Source organism: Heloderma suspectum, chromosome 5, assembly GCF_057233095.1.
Source record: "Heloderma suspectum isolate Gila_16-S chromosome 5, 16-S_ref, whole genome shotgun sequence".
Classification (NCBI taxonomy): domain Eukaryota; kingdom Metazoa; phylum Chordata; class Lepidosauria; order Squamata; family Helodermatidae; genus Heloderma; species Heloderma suspectum.
In genome coordinates, this window is record NC_139462.1 from 195,205,777 (window position 1) to 195,228,263 (window position 22,487).

A 22,487-nucleotide genomic window follows, 5' to 3' on the forward strand; every position below is an offset into this window, starting at 1 on the left:
ATATTATTGTTCGTATTTGCCCTTCACAGACCTAATGAAGTCAGGTAGCTACATTAATGTTTGCAAGTACAAATATTTTATTCAGTGTTTTAACACTGGAATTTCCAAATCAATCACTTCAAATAAAATTATATCAGGTCTGTGGAATGGTTAACAGCAAAGTATTTTCCTGTTGAACCTGTAAAAGGTTTTGCCCATATTTCATTTTTCCTTTGTAATCTATATTTAAGGCCCACACAGTAATGCATATTTAATGTGCATATTTAATATTCCTAAGATATGGCATATTTAACCAATGTGACATGACAACTCATGTGTTGCTACAGATGCCAAAATGCCAGTGGTAACTTGTCATCTTACCCATACATCAGAGATGAGTTAACATCCACTACAGCAACATGTAACTGAAGAGAATGACCTGCAACAGTATTTTCATATTATTGTTCTTTCACATTCTTTGTCTCTTTTCTTGTTTTTGTCAGAGATATTTATTTAAGATATTTCTATAAAGTCTTTCAGTTCAATTTTCCAGGACCACTTACAACAGGATAGAAATGGTGTGTGTGTGAGGGGGGGGGGCGGTCTTTTGGGTACTTTCATATGAAATATAGTGGCCCAAAGAAATCCCATAACCTAAGGATGAGAAACCTCCAGCCCATTGGCCCAGATATGGCCTACAGGGGCCCCTCATCCAGCCCAAAAGCATCCTGTAAGCCAGGGGAGGGTTCCACATCTGGCCCAGGAGCTACTAGCCCTATTGCCAACCACAGGGTACAGAGACAGGATGCTTAAGGAGAAGTAGGGGACTTTTTGAGTTTCTCTGGAATTGACAAGAGTATCAACAATGACATTAGTAGATCAGAGGCACAGAGTTAACGAGTAAGGGGCTTTAAAAGATCTTGTTCAGTCATGTCCGACTCTTCGTGACCCCATGGACCATAGCACGCCAGGCCTTCCTGTCCTGCGCTCTCTCCCAGAACGTGCTCAAGTCTATATTCATTGCATCGGTGATGCTATCTAGCCATCTCATCCTCTGCCATCCCCTTCTCCTTTTGCCTTCAGTCTTTCCCAGCATCAGGGTCTTTTCCAGAGAGTTTTCTCTTCGCATTAGGTGGCCAAAATATTTGAGCTTCAGCTTCAGTATCTGTCCTTCCAATGAGCACTCAGGGTTGATTTCCTTTAGGATGGACTGATTTGACCTCCTTGCAGTCCAGGGGACTCGAAAGGGTCTTCTCCAGCACCACAGTTCGAAAGCATCAATTTTTCAGCGCTCAGCCTTCCTTATGGTCCAGCTCTCACAGCCATACATTACTACTGGGAAGACCATAGCTTTGATTAGACGGACCTTTGTCGGCAAGGTGATGTCTCTGCTTCTGACTATGCTGTCTAGGTTTGCCATAGCTTTCCTCCCAAGGAGCAAGCATCTTTTAATTTCATGGCTACAGTCACCGTCTGCGGTGATCTTGGAGCCCAAGAAAATAAAGCTGTCACTGCTTCCATTTCTTCCCATTCCATATGCCAGGAAGTGATGGGGCCAGATGCCATGATCTTCGTTTTTTAAATGTTGAGTTTCAAACCAGCTTTTGCACTCTCCTGTTTCACCCTCAACAAGAGGCTCTTTAGATCCTCTTTGCTTTCTGCCATTATGGTGGTATCATCTGTGTATCTGAGGTTGTTGATAATTCTCCTGGCAATCTTAATTCCGACCTGTGATTCATCCAACCCGGCGTTTCTTATGATGTACTCTGCATATAAGTTAAATAAGCAGGGTGACAATATGCAGCCTTGTCATACTCCTTTCCCAGTTTTGAACCAATTGTTTGTTCCACATCCGGTTCTTACTGTTGCTTCTTGACCCTCATACAGGTATCTCAGGAGACAGGTAAGGTGGTCTGGTACTCCCATCTCTTTCAGAATTTGCCACAGTTTGTTGTGATCCGCACAATCAAAGGCTTTAGCATAGTCAATGAAGCAGAAGTAGATGTTTTTCTGGAATTCTTTTGCTTTCGCCATGATCCAGCGAATGTTGGCGATTTGATCTCTAGTTCCTCTGCCTCTTTGAAACCCAGCTTGTACTTCCGGTAGTTCTCGGGTCGCATACTGCTGAAGCCTAGCTTGTAGCATTTTGAGCATAACCTTGCTGGCATGTGAAATCAGCGCAAATGTACGGTAGTTTGAACACTCTTTGGAGTTGCCCTTCTTTGGAATTGGAATGTAAACTGACCTTTTCCAGTCTTGTGGCCACTGCTGAGTGTTCCAAATTTGTTGGCATATTGAGTGCAGCACTTCAGCAGCAGCATCTTTTAGGATTTTAAATAGCTCAGCTGGAATACTGTCATCTCCGCTAGCTTTGTTGTTACTAATGCTTCTTAAGGCCCACTTGACTTCACTCTCTAGGATGTCTGGCTCAAGTTCAGTGACTGCACTATCATGGCTATCAGGGACATTCAGATCTTTCCTGTATAGTTCTTCTGTGTATTCTTTCCACCTCTTCTTAATCTCATCTGCTTCTGTTAGGTCCCTGCCTTCTTTGTCCTTTATCATGCCCGTCTTTGCACAAAACGTTCCCTTGAGATCTCCAATTTTCTTGAAGAGATCTCTAGTCTTTCCCATTCTGTTGTTTTCCTCGATTTCTTTGCATTGTTCATTTAGGAAGGCCTTCTTGTCTCTCCTTGCTATTCTCTGGAACTCTGCATTCAGTTGGCTATCTCTTCCCCTTTCTCCCTTGCTTTTCACTTCCCTTCTTTCCTCAGCTACCTGTAAAGCCTCATCAGACAGCCACTTTGCTTTCTTGCATTTCTTTTTCTTGGGGATGGATTGAGTTGCTGCCTCCTGAACAATGTTACGGACCTCCGTCCATAGTTCCTCAGGCACTCTGTCTATCAGGTCTAATCCCTGAAATCTATTCCTCACCTCCACTGTATATTCATAAGGGATATGATTTAGGTCATACCTGAATGGTTTAGTGGTTTTCCCTACGTTCAATTTAAGCTGAAATTTTGCAATAAGAAGCTCATGATCTGAGCCACAGTCAGCTCCAGGTCTTGTTTTTCCTGACTGTATAGAGCTTCTCCATCTTTGGCTGCAAAGGACATAATCAATCTGATTTCAATATTGACCATCTGGTGATGTCCATGTGTAGAGTCGCCTCTTGTGCTGTTGGAAAAGAGTGTTTGCTATGATCAGCCTGTTCTCTTGGCAAAACTCTATTAGCCTTTGTGCTGCTTCATTTTGTACACCAAGGCCATGCCTGCCTGTTCTCCCGGTGATTTCTTGACTTCCTTCTTTAGCATTCCAATCCCCTATGATGAAGAGGACATCTTTTTTGGTGTTAGTTCTAGAAGGTGTTGTAGGTCTTCATAGAACCGATCAACCTCAGCTTCTTCGGCATCAGTGGTTGGGGCATAGACGTGAATAACTGTGATGTTGAACGGTTTGCCTTGGATTCGTACTGAGAGCATTCTAACATTTTCGAGATTGTACCCCAGTACTGCTTTTCCCACCCTTTTGTTGACTATGAGTGCTACTCCATTTCTTCTAAGGGATTCTTGCCCACAGTAGATATGATGGTCACCTGAATTAAATTCGCCCATGCCTGTCCATTTTAGTTCGCTGATTCCCAAGATGTCGACGTTCAATCTTGCCATCTCATGTTTGACCACCTCCAACTTATCTTGATTCATTGATCTGACATTCCAGGTTCCTAAACAATATTGTTCTTTACAGCATCGGATTTTCTTTTCACCACCAGACACGTCCACAGCTGAGTGTCCTTTCGGGTTTGGCCCAGCCGCTTCACTCTTTCTGGCGCTACTTGGAAATACCCTCTGCTCTTCCCCGGTAAGAGGAATTGGGCACCTTCCGACCTGAGGGGCTCATCTTCCGGCGTCATCTCTTTTAGCCTTGTGATACTTTCCATGGGGTTTTCTTGGCAAGAATACTGGAGTGGGTTGCCATTTCCTTCTCCAGTGGACTACATTTTGTCAGAACTCTCTGCCATGACCTGTCTGTCTTGGGTGGCCCTGCACAGCATAGCTTATGGCTTCACTGAGTTACGCAAGCCCCTTCGCCACAACAAGGCACTGATCCATGAAGGGGTTAAAAGATCTAGACCACCTTTTAATAACCAATCAGCAAGCTTAAAACATAATAGTTGGCAAGTATAGTATTAGGTGTGATAAATGGCATAATTAAGGTATAAAAGTTTTGAACTGATGGGCGGGGTCCTGCCTTCTATCTTGATTCTAAGAGAACTTCTTCCTTTTGGTGGGAGAGGAAACAGACCCCTGGCAGCAGTTTCGTTGTAAGCAGGGGTGTTGTTAGATGAGGGCTCACATGGGCACGGGCCCCAGATCTTTTCTGAGATGTGTCCCAGATCTTTTGAATTGTCCTAATTGCCATTTTTGACATTTTCCCATTGACTTGCATTGGAAAACAAAAATGGCCATAACTTTTTTATTTTGTAAGATAAATACATGATATCTGGAGGGTTGGTAGCCCCCAAGGAGCTGAGTGAATATGCCAAATTTCGGGCAGTTAGGTCAAGCAGCTTTTGTGCAAGGCACAGGTAAAATTTGCTATTTTCAAGAAAAACTGTCAAAGCAAAGAGCTATAATTTTTTTGTGCTTCCACATAAGTGCATGGAATTTGGGAACCTGGCAGCCCCTATAGGGATGGAAAAAAGGAAAGGTTCCTCCTGCGCAAGCACCGGGTCATTACTGACCCCTAGAGGGACGCCGCTTGCACTGGTGTTTTCATGGCAGGCTATAGCGGGGTGGTTTGCCATTGCCTTCCCCAGTCGTGACTACCTTTCCCCCCAACAAGCTAGAGATGACTGCCTGCCAAAGTTCAGACAGTTAGGTCTAGTGGCTTTTGTGCTAGCCATGCGTAAAATTTGCTTTTCTCCAAGTCTAAAACAAAACGTAAAAACTGTCAAGCCACCAGGGGATTAGAGATCCTAATCAGAATGTGTTTAAGGTGACCACTAGGAGGTCACTATCCCTAATCTCTGGTGTAGGGTTTTTTTGAGGTGCAAAAAACCTCTCTCCCCCTACTTTTCTTTTCTGCTCTTACAGGCCCACTGTTGGGAGCTTGCCTGCAATGAAATTTTGAAGAGGCTGAAGGAAGGGAAGAAAGAGCTCCTTGTGAAATACTGCAATTTCACACAGGATCTGATTTTTCTGCCTCAAATTGGAACCTTTGGTTTCTGCAGAAGCTTAGTAGCTTCAGTACAGCAAAGAATCCAATCAAGACTCCACAAACTTCTTTCTCCCCCTCCACTTTAATTTCTCCTAAATAGCTGTAGGACTCAAATAATCCCAAAGGGAGGGTTAGGACTATGTGGCGTCATGATCGAGAAACTGCTGCCACTTTTAAATAGGTGCTGCAGTTTTAAAAAAGCTAGAAAAAGCCCTCAGCCACCTCACCTCATAAAGTTAATTTAAGTACGTGCAGTCCTTGCAAACCCTGCACAGCCTCCTAAATTCCTCTGAAGTACTACCTCCCTGAAAGGAGCCACTTGGCTTAGGGAATTCTCTCTACCCTCCCCCCCACCCCCGCAACCCCGCGCACATTTCCAATCACCATTCTTGTTTTCTGTTCTTTCTTTCTTTCTCTTCTTTATTCCACCCATGGCATAGCTTTGGAAATTCTTAAAGAGAATTCTCTTCGGCAGGCAAGAGAAGTTCTGAACTGTATTTGACTTTATACAAACAGACAAGAGAGATGGGTTTTCTCCTTCTCCTCACTCAAGTCTTTGAGAAGAGTGGGTTCACATGGTTGCAGAGAAACAATTCTCGGGCTGTTTTGTTTGTCAGTTGCCATTATCCAGCAATAGGACGTGCTTGGCATGCAGAAGGTCCCGGGTTCAATCCCCAGCATCTCCAGGTAGGGCTACCAAAGAATCCTGCTCGACACTTAGGAGAGCCGCTGCTGCCAGTCAGTGTCAACAATTCTGGGCTAGATGGACCCAGGGTCTGACTCAGTATAAGGCAGCTTCCTATGTTCCTATGAACAGAAAGCTTTAATTTTAAAAAAGGAGTTTTCGGTTTGTTTTTTAAGTGGAGGGGAGATAAATATTGCTAATTTATGCAATCCTATGTATGCCTAGTCAGAAGCCCCATTACGTTTAATGAGGCTTACCCTCAGGAAAGTGTGCATAGGATTCCAGCACAAGCTACTTTTGCAGGGAGGTTTGTACCTTGATGTTCCGCATGTTTACTCAGAAAGAAGTCCTAAGTTGTGAGCGTGGTACTGCACGCTTAATACAGTGCCTACCCAATTCCGTCTAATGAATTGACTACCCTTTCAGCTCAGTCCTATGTTTTGTCAGTTGTCAGTTTGGGTTTTCTCCATAACTTAGCCCTAGTTTTGAAAATAGACTCATTGGCTGAATCCTGGTGAAGTCTTGGCACAAATGAAGTTATAGGGAGGAAGATACAGTGAGAGCTTGTGCATAACAAGGAGGAGATAGAGAGGAGTTGCACAATACAAGACATCTGTTTTTATGAGGAGTTGCTGGAGGATGGTAGGATGAGGAAGGATGGTTGCATGGAGGGGAATAGAATTGGTAGGGGGGAATGTAAGTGCCCAGTGGTGAAAGAAAAGCATTCTGCACATGCTCAGAGGCACTCTATATTTAAGAACATAAGAAGAGCCATGATGCATCAGACCAAGGTCCATCTGGTCCAGCATTCTGTTCAAACAGTGGCCAACCAGATGCCCATAAGAAACCCACAAGCAGGACATGAGTACAACAGCATCTTCCCACCCATGTTCCCCCGCTGCTAACATTGGTAAAATGTAAATAAATTCTAGTCATTCTAAATTTGCATGCATGTATATCCAATTCCAAAGAAGGGCAATGCCAAAGAGTGTTCAAACTACCGTACAATTGCGCTCATTTCACATGCCAGCAAGGTTATGCTCAAAATCCTACAAGCTAGGCTTCAGCAGTATGTGAACCAAGAACTACCGGAAGTACAAGCTGGGTTTCGAAGAGGCAGAGGAACTAGAGATCAAATTGCCAACATTCGCTGGATCATGGAGAAAGCAGGAGAATTCCAGAAAAACATCTACTTCTGCTTCATTGACTATGCTAAAGCCTTTTATTGTGTGGATCATAACAAACTGTGGCAAATTCTGAAAGAGATGGGAGTACCAGACCACCTTACCTGTCTCCTGAGAAACCTGTACAAGGGTCAACAAGCAACAGTAAGAACCAGACATGGAACAACCGATTGGTTCAAAATTGGGAAAGGAGTACGACAAGGCTGCATATTGTCACCCATGATCAACAACCTCAGATACGCAGACGATACCACCCTAATGGCAGAAAGCGAAGAGGATCTAAAGAGCCTCTTGTTGAGGGTGAAAGAGGAGAGTGCAAAAGCTGGTTTGAAACGCAACATGAAAAAAACTCAGATCTTGGCATCTGGCCCCATCACTTCCTGGCATATAGAAGGGGAAGAAATGGAAGCAGTGACAGAGTTTATTTTCTTGGGCTCCAAGATCACCACAGACGGTGATTGTAGCCATGAAATTAAAAGACGCTTGCTCCTTGGGAGGAAAGCTATGGCCAACCTAGACAGCATAGTAAGAAGCAGAGACATCACCTTGCCGACAAAGGTCCGTATAATCAAAGCGATGGTTTTCCCAGTAGTAATGTATGGCTGTGAGAGCTGGACTACAAGGGAGGCTGAGCGCCGAAGAATTGATGCTTTCGAACTGTGGTGCTGGAGAAGACTCTTACGAGTCCCCTGGACTGCAAGGAGGTCAAATCAGTCCATCCTAAAGGAAATCAACCCTGAGTGCTCATTGGAAGGACAGATACTGAAGCTAAAGCTCCAATATTTTGGCCACCTAATGCGAAGAGAAAAGTCACTGGAAAAGACCCCGATGCTGGGAAAGACTGAAGGCAAAAGGAGAAGGGGATGGCAGAGGATGAGATGGCTAGATAGCATCACCGATGTAATGAATATGAACTTGAGCATGCTCCGGGAGAGAGTGGAGGACAGGAAGGCCTGGAGTGCTATGGTCCATGGGGTCACGAAGACTTAACGACTGAACAACAACAATATCCTTCAGAAACTTTGCAGGTTTCTTGACTCGGGGACACCTCTAATGACCTGTGCATTTTCATACAAAATTTCATACTATTGGGGAAGGGGTGAAAGGAAGCAAATCACTCCCTCCCCCATACTGGAGAACTCCTGCACCTATCCTTCTGAAACTTTGCTGGGTTTTTTTTACTTAGGGACAACTGTAGCCTGTCTGCAATTTTCAGAAAAATGGTCCACAAGGAAAATAGGGAGATAAGTATGTCCTCTTTTGCAGACCTCAAAATGTCAAGGCCACCCTTACACAAAAACCCTTCTGGCTTTCATTCTGAAATTTGGCAGATATAATCTCCTCTGATGGGGCAATGAATCCTGAAATTTTTATCCAATTCTTCCAAGGAATAAAAATGTTATTGGCAGTTCCCTTTAAAAGAAAATCAAAATATAAACCCTGCACCTATTTTTCTGACATTGAGCAGGTGTAATCCCCTTCTAGGGGGCTACTATGCCTGAAATTATCATCCAGGTCTGATCAAGAGAAAGAAGTTACAGTTTTTTTCTAATTTCCCATGGTAGTCAACAGGAAGCTTAAAGACTTAATTTTTCCAAACCTTGACCCAGGTTTGGTGTTGAGCTGAAGTGGTTCGCCTACAAATTGGCCAGAGCAAAAGTGGGATGCTTTCCAAATGCTGAATCAGGGTCTGAGTTGAAGTGGGGTGGGGGGTCAGTGCACCCTTCTTATGTATGTATGTATGCAAGTAATCTATACACACACGCAAGCACACTGCATGCACACCCCACACCCCACACACATATTTCAGACGTGGGCTTAGACTCGTGTATATAACGTATATGCAAGTTTGTGTTATGGGCCTGTGCCCCAGATCTTCTAAGAACCTAGCAATGCCCTTGGTTGTAAGTCTAACTCTTTTCTTTCTAATTCTGCATTAAATATGAAAGGTATGTGTGTTTCTAATGAATTTCTAATAAAAGTGTTCTATTTTATTTTAAAACATTGTCCGTTTGTGTGGAAATCAGCATATTTCGGAGTTAAGGCTGTCACATTTCCTGGCCTGTGCCAAATTTTAATAGACAGGAAAAGGGAACCTGTCATAAATTATAAACTGAAGGTTTGTAGAAAACCTTTAGTTAACACAAATTTCCCAACAAAGCTCTTGCAGGAAAAACTCATGGCTTTCTTCACTAGTCCTCTCACTCCACTCCCTTTCCCGCAGAGGAAGACAGACCTGCCCTCTCCTGTTGCTAGGCGACAGCTCATAAATTCAACAAAATATATCCATCCCCTTCCACTGCATGGCAGTATTCGGAGTCCCATCATTTGCTGGAAGGCTTCATTACTAATGAAACATATTAAGCAGTGAAATCAAGTAAATGCAAGTCAGAAGAAAATTGGATAGGTGGATAAATAAGCTTTTTTGAAAAATGGGATGAATGTGCATAACACCTCTCTCCACTTCTCTTCAAATAATATCTATTGTGGAGCATGGGAAGACATCTTGAGCTGTCAGATGCAACACTTCCAATTCCCTAAGCATGGTTAAAGGAGTGGGATTAGGCTGTAGGATTAGGCTCTTTCTACACAAGTCTTCCACTCTTTCCTCTGCATTTTCCCTATGATTAAGGGTTACACTGGCATACATTAACCATGATTAATGATAACCAAGGTCCACTCTAAACCAAGATTTGAGATCAGGTTTTGAAGCTGATTTCAAATCCTAGGTAGCATTAACCACGGCTAACATCTGTGCCAACATAATCATTAATCATTGTTAAGGCCAGTAGGAGGGAAGGCAGGAGCACTTGCAAAAAAGGACAGGAATGCCCAGTCCCACGGCCATTTCATTTTTTCTCCCCTTCCCTTGCTTTAAACTATTTCTCTCTCTGTCTCCCTCTGCATGCACACACAAAATTAAGCAGAATGCATGTAACGGGTATAAGAAAATGACAATTGTATTTATGAGTTTTCCATTCTTCGCTATTCAGGTATCAGCTCAGGCCCTTAACTCCTCTTGGTAATCCTTACGTTAACTCCAAAATCTCAAATGGGTCATTAAAGTTTAAATAGCACATTGAGCTCACCACACGCTAAGGAATGTCAGCTGTATTCCTTTACCCCATACTTTTTAATTAGTCCTCATTACTGTAGATACCTATATTTCAGGGGTGGGCAACTTCCAGAGGTTCACCACCCAGACGCCTGGCACAGGTTATAGTTTGCTGGACATATACTGCCCACCCCTGCTATATCCCCTCTCTTTCCGAAAAGCCTCTTTTGCCACAGGTACTGTAAGACACCCCACCCCATCACCTCAGCATAACCAACCAAACAAACAAAAGTGATTTTTTAAATACGAAACTTAAAACTATTATAAAAGAAACCCAAAATAAAAATGCATACTCAACATTTATGTAGTGCTTCAGATTGTTCAAAACATTCTACGTGCATTATAGTGTAATCTTTATTCCTTACAACGACACTGTAAGGCAAGTCAGCATTTGTCATACCATATTGCAGAAGGAGGAGCTAAAGCTAAAAGACAGAGGCTTATCTGAGTCAAGCCTAAGGCCAGCTAGTGACTTCATGGCCTTTGAATTAGGCACTTTCCAATTCTTAGCTCTTATCCACCACACTTGCACCAGATCATCATCATGATGATTATACAAACTAATTTTTACATTATGCAACCCAAACTTCAATTCTACTTAGCCACTTCATATCTAAACTTATTCTGAAAACAATAATATTTCTTTGGTTTTGCCAAAAGAAAAGTGGCTATTCAGTTAACAGACTGCTCTTTGGTGGATTTATTGTTAAACTTCTTCAGGAAGCAATCCTATGGCCACTAGACACTGTCTAGAGGGCCATAGGATATGCTGTATTCTGGGAACCGACCTCAGAGCCTGCACTCCGAGGTCGGTTCCTGGAAATCCGACCTCACCCCTCATCCGCGCTGCCTCAAAAGCAGAACAGAGAAGCCCCATCCTCCATGCTCGGAAGACAAGTGCAGAGTAACTGAAAAGAGGTGGGGAGAGCGGAGCTGTATGCACGACACATCCTATGTGTCATACAGCAGCTTCTTCTCCTGGTTGGCCCCTGCCCCCCCTGCCACTAGACAGCCGAAAAGTCTGTTTAGCAAAAAAGAGCAAGGCAGGAGAGGTGTGGAGGGAACGATCCCCCCGTGACTCTCCTGCCTTGCTTTGGATAGGCGGTCACCTCCAAGGTCAGAGGCAGTCACCTATTTAGTTAGGATTGCGCCCTTGGCTACTAGTCTTGATGGCTATGTGCTACCTCCAGTACTAGAGACAGCAAGCCAGGGGAACATGGCTGGGAGGGTGCTGTTGCATTCATGTCCTGCTTGTGGTCTCATGGTTGACAGCTGGTTGGCCACTGTATGAACAGAATGCTGGACTAGATGGACCCTTGGTCTGATCCAGCATGGCTCTTCTGCTGCAACTGTAGTCCCTTCATTTCTGAGAAGAGACAGAGGGCTGGAATTTCTATAGGAATAATGTTTTAATTCTTCGCTGTAGTGTTTGTAAACAGTAGGTGAAAGGATTGCTTGTTATATGTCTTGAAGGGGAGATCCTACGGGGCAGAGGGCATCTACCATAAGGGTAGTGGGGAGAGGCAGGAATGAGGGAGGCAGGTGGACAGAACATTACAGGAGAAGAAAAGGTGAGCAGTTGCTGCTCCTCTTTCCTTCTAGTTCTCCTGGTATCCAAGGTCCTGGAGACTGTGGTGGTAACCTCTCTGGTCTAAAGGTGTCTGTACAACATCAGCCAAGACAGGGTGTGGAAGTAGAAGCATTGTGGTCCATCAAGATTCCTTCTTCCTCACCCATTGCCCCTTCACCAGTCTTCTGGCTTTGCTGAACCCTATCGTTCTTGAGGATAAGTGGCCAGGACTGAGTACAGATTCTGTTGGTGTACTGCCCACCCTGCTGTCACCACTTTCCCCCTATCTGAGCTAGCTGGAATGGTCTTGGGTGTGATGTTGAACTTTTGATGCTGTGGGACTTCAATATTCACATGGAGATCACCCTGCTGGGAGCGGATCAGAATTTCATGACTTCCTTGGCAATTGTGAGACTGCCCCAAAAAATAACTGACCACACTCATAGCAGGACATAACCTGGATCTCTTTTTTGTGTGTTCTAGAAAGGGATGACTATGATCTGGGACACTATGTGGTCCCTTTGTCATGGAAAGATCACTACCTGGTAGGTTTTAGATTTACAGGGACTTCTAACCTTTACAGACATGGGGCCTATTAAAAAGATCCGTGCCCAGTACCTGATGAACCCAAATGGGAAACCCTCAAGAACAATCCCATAAGGACTCAATGGCACAGAATGTCAACTGAGAGAAAAAAGAATAAGGTGGGAGGGGGAATAGTAAAGAGTGGCTGGAAAGGGAGGAGGAAGGAAGAGACCAAAAAGGGTAGAATGATACATCTCATTGTCTAGATAGGTTATTTTCACACTGAAACACTATTTTAAAATGCCCCTAGGGACAGGATAGTTTCCCACAAAAACCAATTGAAAAATCCAAGATTTTAATGTAGCTGAGATTGGACACAATTGTCTCATCCTACCCACCCCAAAATGGAGGGAACACCCCACCCCTGCCACCAAACAGTCCAATATGGACTGAGAATACTCAATGGAAATAGAAAGCTGACTGACGGTTGCAGAGAGGAAAATAAAAACTGGAGAGGGAAAATGGAATGGAGTGGCTGGAACCTGAACAGAAGTACTCCATATGGCAATATTTGTTGCAATGCCCTGCTTGCATTTTTATAATCACTTTTCTGCCATTTTGACTTTTGCCTTCTTCCTCCCTGTTCAGAAGAGAACCAAAGCATAATGATAAAACTTACTCAAATGTAACAGCAAGCCAATGGCATACTGGTATAGGAATTAACCTAGAGACTTCAGTATAAGCCAACTGGAAGGCAAACCAAATTAAATTCTGAAGCTGCCAATGAACTGCTGTTTTAGCAGAGCTGTGTGTCAGGTGTGCCTGTGGCTGCTAACAACTGGAAGTAGATATTTTCCCTCATCTAAAAATCTCAGAATGTTTAACAAACAAATGTAGAAATAAACTAGAGGGTACAAGTAGTACAGAAACCACATCAATCAGGATAATGTATGCTATCGAGTATGATGTGGATATACACATCCAGATGTATGGATAGCATACACAGATGTATGCTATGGAGAATATGGTACTATAGGATATATAATTTTTGTCAAAGTTGAAAAAAAAAACACAGACCTAGCATTTTATTAGCAAACTTGTTATGTAATGCTAATTTGATGTGGCTTTTTTTGTCCTCACAGCAAATGTAAAGACAAACAGATGGCTCTGTTTTAATTCAATTCCCCAATGAGTTTTGAGCAAGCATCCTAGCATATGATGCAAGGGTCTAAAATCAGGATAAATGCTCTTATTGTTTGTCTAGATGCATGAGATGTTCTTGTTTGTTCCAATGTCATACTAGTTCAGCAATTAGAAAACTAGCTAGAAGAAATGAAGGAATAAAGCAGATACAGTAAGAGGTAGAAACTCACGTTCTCAGGACTGAGCATCACCAATAGTGGGGTATTCACATCTCCCCATATGCACACACATGTGTGATAGTAAGAATTGTCATGTGATAGCCCAGTCAATAAGCTTTACAATTGTGTCCCTTTTCAATATTAAATTATCAGTAAGCAGTCCTGATTATCAGATAAGCAGTAAATTATCACCAACACCCAATTCAAAAGGATAATTTGTTTTGTTATACAGAAGCAGTCATGAGACATTTCATCCCAGTTTTTATGCGATGAAGCAATCTTGAGAATGCATCATACATGATGTATCACTGAAATCTAGGAAGTATTCTAAAGTAAGAGGGAATTCCAGGGACTGCATTCTAACACACTTCAACTGCACAAATATTGCAGAACAAGTCAATAGCAGTTTTCCATATAAAAACGTTTATGTAGATCAGGCACAAAGATTTAGGGCAAGGTTTATGCTAGCATATTGAAATGCATCTCTTTTATTGTCTCATGTTTATATGTAAATGGACTCATTCTTGTAGTACAGTATAAGAGCTCAAGTGGAATTCCTTTAAGAGACAGGGATTCAGCAACCTCATGTCCATTTTGTTGTTTGCGCACTCAGCATTTCCTGATTTATCTTCCTTAGTCTAGCTTTGAACTCCTAACCCAAAAGGGCACTGAATATAGAGCACTGAGAGTATTCTGTAGGGTATATCAGTAGAATACAAAGCAGAGATCTATTGAGTAAATTTGATATAAATGTATGTTCTTCATTGACTGGCTGTAAAAAAATACTTTACATCAGAACTTTCCCCATGAAAATGCAGTTGAATTTTTGGTAACTTTGAAGCTCTCAACATAATAAAAAATGTGTTTGTTCTAGAAGGTGTTTTGTCCAATAACTGAAAACGTATCACTGATTACCAGGATTATGTGTCACAACAGTAAGAAATGAGGAACAGTTTTTCAGTTTTCAGCATGCCCAATCAACAATCCTCTCTTTTCCTGACTTATTATTTTCCTAGTCTTTCCTTCGCTTATTCATCTGATCTTATCTTTTCCCATCACCTACTGCTTCATCACCAATGCTAGGTTGTGTGGCTCATTACACACCCATATCCTAAAAATGTTTATTAATCTTCCTCCATGTTATATGGAATGCCTTTACTTAGAATCCCAAAGCACATTTATACAGAGAGCAGAAGGAACCTGACAGATATCCCTTTCTTCTCATCCATGTGGGAACAAATGATACCGCCAAGCGGAGCTACAAAGAGATCACGTCAGACTTTGAAGCTTTGGGAAGGAAACTCAAAAACTTTGGGGCCCAGATAGTTTTCTCATCCATCCTTCCAGTAGTTAGAAGAGGGGTAGAAGGGAAACGAAAAATACTCCAGGTGAATGACTGGCTACGAAGGTGGTGCCGATGAGAGAGATTTGGATTCTGGGACCACGGGCTATATTTCCTGGAAGATGGGCTGTTGGCAAAGGACGGCTTGCACCTCACAAAGGATGGGAAGAATGTGTTTGGCCACAGCATGAAGAACTTCATCAGGAGGGCTTTCCTACAGGGAAGGGAGATGTAAAGTTGGGGGTAACAGTGGACGTAGGCTCATGCACTGCAACGGAGAGAACAGCTCTGATAGCACCCAATAATAGTCTTCAGACACATGTAGGAAGAAAGCCAGACTGTGAAGCACATGGTCTTCGATGTCTATATACCAGAGTATGGGAAACAGAACGAACTTGAACTCTTAATACAGGAGGGAAATTATGACTTGACAGGTATAAATGAGACTTGGTGGGATGACTCTCATGGCTGGAATACAGCAATTGAAGGATATAACTTGTTCAAAAAGAACAGGAGGTGAACAGAAAGGGAGGTGGGGTTGCACTATATGTGAAAAATACATATCTCTGCACAGAAATACAGGAAGATGAGCTTGGTAGCCCCATCGAGAGCATCTGGATCAAAATAAATGGAGCAAAGAATAAAAGGAACCTGGTGGTCGGAGTCTACTACCGGCCACCCAATCAAGGAGAAGACAAGGATAAAACTTTTGAAAAGCAAATAGCCAATGTTTTCAGGAAGCATGATGTAGTAGTAATGGGGGACTTCAATTTCCCTGATATTTGCTGGGAGACAAATTCTGCAAAACATGGCCCCTCCAGGAAATTCCTGACTTGTGTGGCGATAACTTCCTCCTACAGAAAGTACAGGAAGGAACTAGAGGATCGGCTATCCTTGACTTGATCCTAACCAACAGAGATGACTTAGTGAATAAAGTAGCAGTTACAGGAACTCTGGGGGAAAGCGACCATGTTGTACTTGAGTTCTTGGTTCTAAGGGAAGCAAAAGCCAAGTGTAGTCAAACGCGTACCCTGGATTTTAGGAAAGCTGATTTTAATAAACTCAGAACAATGATCAGTAAGGTCCCATGGCAAGCGCCGCTAATGAGAAAAGGAGTCCAAGATGAGTGGGAGCTTTTAAAAAAGGAAATTCTCAAGGCACAATTACAAACAATTCCAACAAGAAAAGGTGGAAGACAACAGAAGAAGCCAATGTGGCTTCACAAAAAGCTTAGGGATGACCTGAAAACAAAAAAGGACACATATAGGAAGTGGAAAGAAGGCCAAGTAACAAAGGAAGAGTACAGGCAGGTAGCACAGAATTGCAGGGATGGTGTCAGGAAGGCTAAAGCTGAGAATGAGCTGAGGTTAGCGAGGCATGCTAAAAACAACAAAAAGGCTTTCTTCAGCTACGTGCACTATTAAGTACCATAAAACAAACTAGAGGCTTCTGAACATTTCTCCCTTCATGGGTAACAAAGTTTAGCATCAAAAATTTTGATACCATATGTAAGTGCTTTTTAAACTGTCGGTTCCAACGTGTTACTAGGTGGCTTCCACGATGAGGACTTTTTCTTTCTTTACCAGCCATTATGGTTGTGTTCCTCCTTTGGTAGTTCCCTCACAGTATGCCATTCTCAAATTATATTTAAATTAATCTCACATACACATACCTACTTCAGCAAAGGAGATCGTTACCTTGTCGTGGTGCTGGAGCTTGAGCACCTCAATGACGTCATGAGCTAAACCATGAAGGGACACCCAAGATGGGAAGGTCATGGCAGAGAGGTCAGACTAAATAGAATCCCTGGGGAAGGAAATGGCAACCCATCCCAGTATTCTTGCCATGAAAACTAAATGGATCAGTACAACCAGAGATATGTCGGTATACCATCGGAAGATGGGATTCCCAGGTCGGAAGATGGTCAAAATGCTACGGGGAGGAACAGAGGATAAGTTCAACTAGTCCCAGATGTGATGACGCAGCTAGCTCAAAGCCGAAAGGACGGCTAGCAGCCGATGGTGCTGGTGGTGAACGACGAATCCAATGTTCTAAAGATCAACACAACATAGGAACCTGGAATGTAAGATCTATGAGCCAGGGCAAATTGGATGTGGTTATTGGGGAGATGTCAAGATTAAATATAGACATTTTGGGTGTCAGTGAACTGAAATGGACTAGAATGGGCCACTTCATATCAAATGACCACCAGATCTACTACTGTGGACAAGAGGACCACAGAAGAAATGGAGTAGCCTTCATAATTAATAATAAAGTGGCTAAAGCAGTGCTTGGATACAATCCCAAAAATGACAGAATGATCTCAATTCGAATTCAGGGTAAGCCATTTAACATCACAGTGATCCAAATATACGCCCCAACCACAGATGCTGAAGAAGCAGAAGTAGATCAGTTCTATGAGGATCTGCAGCACCTACTGGATAGTATGCCAAACAAAGATGTTATTTTCATTACAGGAGACTGGAATGCTAAGGTGGGGAGTCAAACAACACCTGGAATTACAGGCAAGCATGGTCTGGGAGAACAAAATGAAGCAGGACATAGGCTGATAGAATTTTGCCAAGACAACTCACTGTGCATAACAAACACTCTCTTCCAACAACCTAAGAGACGACTTTATACATGGACTTCACCAGATGGTCGACACCGAAATCAGACTGACTACATCCTTTGTAGCCAAAGGTGGCGGACATCTATGCAGTTGGTAAAAACAAGACCTGGAGCTGATTGTAGTTCAGATCACGAACTTCTTATTGCACAATTTAGAATCAGACTAAGGAGAATAGGGAAGACCCACAGATCACTTAGATATGAGCTCACTAATATTCCTCATGAATATGCAGTGGAGGTGAAGAATAGATTTAAGGGACTAGATTCAGTAGATAGGGTTTCGGAAGAACTATAGACAGAAGTTCGCAACATTGTTCAGGAGGCGGCAACAAAAAACGTCCCAAAGAAATAGAAAACCAAGCAGGCAAGATGGCTGTCTGCTGACACACTGGAAGCAGCCCAAGAAAGAAGGAAAGCAAAAGGCAACAGTGATAGGGGGAGATATGCCTAATTAAATGCAAAATTCCAGAGGTTAGCCAGAAGAGATAAGGAATTATTTTTAAACAAGCAATGCGCAGAAGTGGAAGAAGGTAATAGAACAGGAAGGACAAGAGAACTCTTCCAGAAAATTAGAAACATCGGAGGTAAATTCCAGGCAAAAATGGGTATGATCTAAAACAAAGATGGCAAGGACCTAACAGAGGCAGAAGAGATTAAGAAAAGGTGGCAAGAATATACAGGAGATCTGTATAGGAAGGATAATAATATCGGGGATAGATTTGACGGTGTGGTCAGTGAGCTAGAGCCAGACATCCTGAAGAGTGAGGTTGAATGGGCCTTAATTGCTAATAACAAGGCAGCAGGAGATGACAGCATCCCAGCTGAACTGTTTAAAATCTTGCAAGATGATGCTGTCAAGGTGATGCATGCCATATGCCAGCAAATTTGGAAAACACAAGAATGGCCAACAGATTGGAAAAAATCAACTTATATCCCCATACCAAAAAAGGGAAGCACCGAAGAATGTTCAAACTATCGAACAGTGGCACTTAGTTCACATGCCAGTAAGGTAATGCTCAAGATCTTGCAAGGTAGACTCCAGCAATTCATGGAACGAAAACTGCCAGATGTACAAGCTGGGTTTAGAAAAGGCAGAGGAACTAGAGACCAAATTGCCAATATCTGCTGGATAATGGAGAAAGCCAGGGAGTTTCAGAAAAACATCTATTTCTGTTTTATTGACTATTCTAAAGCCTTTGACTGTGTGGATCGTCACAAATTGTGGCAAGTTCTTGGTGGTATGGGGATACCAAGTCATCTTGTCTGCCTCCTGAGGAATCTGTATAACGACCAAGTAGCAACGGTAAGAACAGACCACGGAACAACGGACTGGTTTAAGATTGGGAAAGGAGTACGGCAGGGTTGTATACTCTCACCCTACCTATTCAACCTGTATGCAGAACACATCAGGCGACGTGCTGGGCTTGATGAAGCCAAGGCTGGAATTAAAATTGCTGGAAGAAATATTAACTATCTCAGATATGCAGATGATACCACTTTGATGGCTGAAAGCGAGGAGGAGCCGAGGAACCTCATGACGAAGGTGAAAGAAGAAAGTGCAAAAGCTGGGTTGCAGTTAAACCTCCAAAAAACCAAGATTATGGCAACCAGCTTGATTGATAACTGGCAAACAGAGGGAGAAAACGTGGAGGCAGTGACAGACTTTATCTTTCTAGGCGCAAAGATTACTGCAGATGCTGACTGCAGCCAGGAAATCAGAAAACATTTACTTCTTGGGAGGAGAGCAATGACAAATCTTGATAAAATAGTGAAGAGCAGAGACATCACTCTGACAACAAAGGTCCGCATAGTTCAACCAATGGTATTCCCCATAGTAACCTATGGCTGCGAGAGCTGGACCATAAGGAAGGCTGAGCGAAGGAAGACAGATGCTTTTGAACTGTGGTGCTGGAGGAAAATTCTGAGAGTGCCTTGGACTGCAAGAAGATCAAACCAGTCCATACTCCAAGAAATAAAGCCAGACTGCTCACTTGAGGGAATGATCTTAAAGGCAAAACTGAAGTACTTTGGCCACATCATGAGAAGACAGGATACCCTGGAAAAGATGCTGATGCTAGGGATAGTGGAAGGCAAAAGGAAGAGGGGCCGACCAAGGGCAAGATGGATGGATGATATTCTGGAGGTGACGGACTCGACCTTGGGGGAGCTGGGGGTGGCAACGGCCGACAGGAAGCTCTGGAGTGGGCTGGTCCATGAAGTCATGAAGAGTCAGAAGCGACTGACCAAATAAACAACAACAAACACATACCTAACATTAACAATGAAAAATAAACTATAAGCATTTATTTATATCGTATCGGACCAACTACTGATAAGATATTATTTCATTTTCTGTAGTAGAGGGAGGACATAGGGCTCAAAAAGTGGAGTTAATTCACAAGTGAGTCCTGAGAGGTTAATTTTACAGGTGGGCTCCACTTCAAAAGCATTTGAGAAGCACTGCCTTATATAACCCAGGCTTTGCAACAGCCTTAAAAAAGCCATTTAAGAAACAGATCTGTTTGAAGGGGGGGAAAGGAGCTTTGTCATGCATCAAGGGTTAGGGGAGAGCAAAGTTGTGAAAAGAGGGATTTATTTATTTATTTATTTATTTAATTTATTAATTGCCCCTCTGGCTGGTCACCCAGCCACTACTGATTATACTGGGGTCAAGTACAACGCTTTATGAATGGTTCCATTTGACTTAAATGACTTTTTAAAAAGAAAGGGGCTAGGGAACAAAGTCTGTTTTTTTATATGATCAGAGGCTAGACTGTTTTTAAAAGATGGCACTGAACAGAACAGGTATTCTGAGGTTTAAACAACATGTGACAATTCAAGCTATACATGCCAACACCTATTTGCTTTACTTCTGGCCTTTCCCAGTTACATATAAAGAGTTGGATCCAACCTTGTATGAGCAGACATCCACTCAGGCAATGGGACTTCCCTGTCCTTTCCTCCTCCCCTGCAGCCTGCCACAGTGCCCCAATTCTGCTTCAGAGGGTCCCACAACACTCCAGTGCATATCTGGGAGGAATGCAGCAGGGAAGGGGAAATCCAGTCTGCAGCAGTTCGTTTCCACTGGCAGAAAGATACCATTGGATACAAACCAAAGTGGGGGAGGGTGAACTTAAGATTAAGGTGTGGCCTGGGTGAGGGAAAGCAGACCCTCACACAGTTTATTTCCCCACAGTCCATCACACAATCTCCATTTCCCCCCCAAATGGGCTCTAATATCAGAAGTGACAACCCTAAAACAGATCATGGATTATGCAAGGGTTGTTTAACCCTCACATAACAGAAGATTGCTGGGTTCACATGACATGACAACCCTCAAGCATGGGCTGGATATGCAAACTGGCACCTGTGGCATGTCATCCGAACCTGATCTGCCAGACAAACCTTGGTTAGGGCAACAAACCATAGTTTAAATAAACCAGGGGTTAGCACTATGTGTAAACCAGGTCATAATGTCAGGAATGTATTGTTTTCTTACCATTCTTCTTACCATTCCATTTTTTAATGAAATGCTTTCATTTAAAAGAAGTAACTTTCCCTAGGCCGATAGAATATATCTTAATAAAAGTTAGATATTCTGAATTGAAACGTAGGGTTCATTTACATTCAGTACAGCTGGTGCAAGAAATAAAGAGCTATTTTGCTTCCTTCAGCTGAATTATAGCATCCACTTGATATCTGGGTCTATCACCTGAATTCTTATTATCTGTTTCATCAACAAGGTTTATTAGAAGTTTTCATAACAGCCTTACCTCATAAATACAACGGCCAGTAGATGCTACAACTGTCTTTTTGTTACAATTTCAGGTTGAAGGGCATGTCTGTCTACATGCAGCCATTTTGAGAACTGTAACCTCAACCGATAACAAGATGTACTTGCTGAACGATTTCAAATGTTTTAATACTATTCCAGTATAACAAAAAGGTCCTCCAATTTTCTAGACTTTTAGATGACCTGTACTTTTTAAGAGTGCATTTGACCATTATGAACATTTGCCAGAGGCAGCTATTAGTTATCACTGCAACAAATACCATCTGTGTCAAGGTATCATTCAAATAAATGCTCTACTAAACAAGTAAACCTTGCACAGTATACAAAAATATTACAAGTCTCATACCCCCAAGAGGGACATTTTTTTGTACTTGTTTGTGCCATAATAAGTCTATGAAAGCTAAAAGAAGCTGTGGGATTGCATTCTTTGTAGTTGCCTTCAGGCTTAGAGACAACCAATACAGGACACACATTCAGGCTGCAATCCAAATTGGATAGGTAAACTCACTCAGAAGAACCATGCACACAATCCAGAATTGCTCTGCAGTTCTTGCTACACCAGCTATGGCAGGAGGAGCAATCTAGCTAAGTGACGGGAACTGCTCCCACAAAACTGTAAAGACTAGTGGACAGTTTCCTTGCACGATTAATACACAGAACAAGTTTCATCTTGCCAGAATGACACTATACCAGGAGCAGGCAACCCTTTGGGGTCCAGAGGACCCCTGCACCATATCAACACCATAACACCTACAATATAAAAATCAGTTCCTGGATTCTGTCACACATTAAAATGCTTGAGAAAGTGAATCTAGTGCACAGATGTTCAGATGAAGTATTAGGAAGGGTTAAGAAGCCCCTCCCCTGCACATAATCTGCAAATGGCAGATTATGTGGCACATTATCTGCAAATGGCAGATTATGTGGCACATTTTGTAAAAACAGACACATACGGGGGGTGGGGGAGAGACACATATGCAAGTATTATGTGTGCAGCTTGTTCTTTATGGGGCCCAGAGTACCTGAAGGGTTGCTTGCCTCCACATGTGTGCCTGTACACTACATTCTACATAAGAGACCTT

The 22,487-nt window shown here is 42.7% G+C and overlaps 1 protein-coding gene across 3 annotated transcripts in view; it reads right to left on the reverse strand.

Moving 5' to 3' along the window:
- Positions 1-22,487, reverse strand: part of CDK14 (cyclin dependent kinase 14) — a 389,160-nt gene that overhangs the window by 221,676 nt on the left and 144,997 nt on the right. The gene's annotated exons all lie outside the window — the stretch shown is intronic.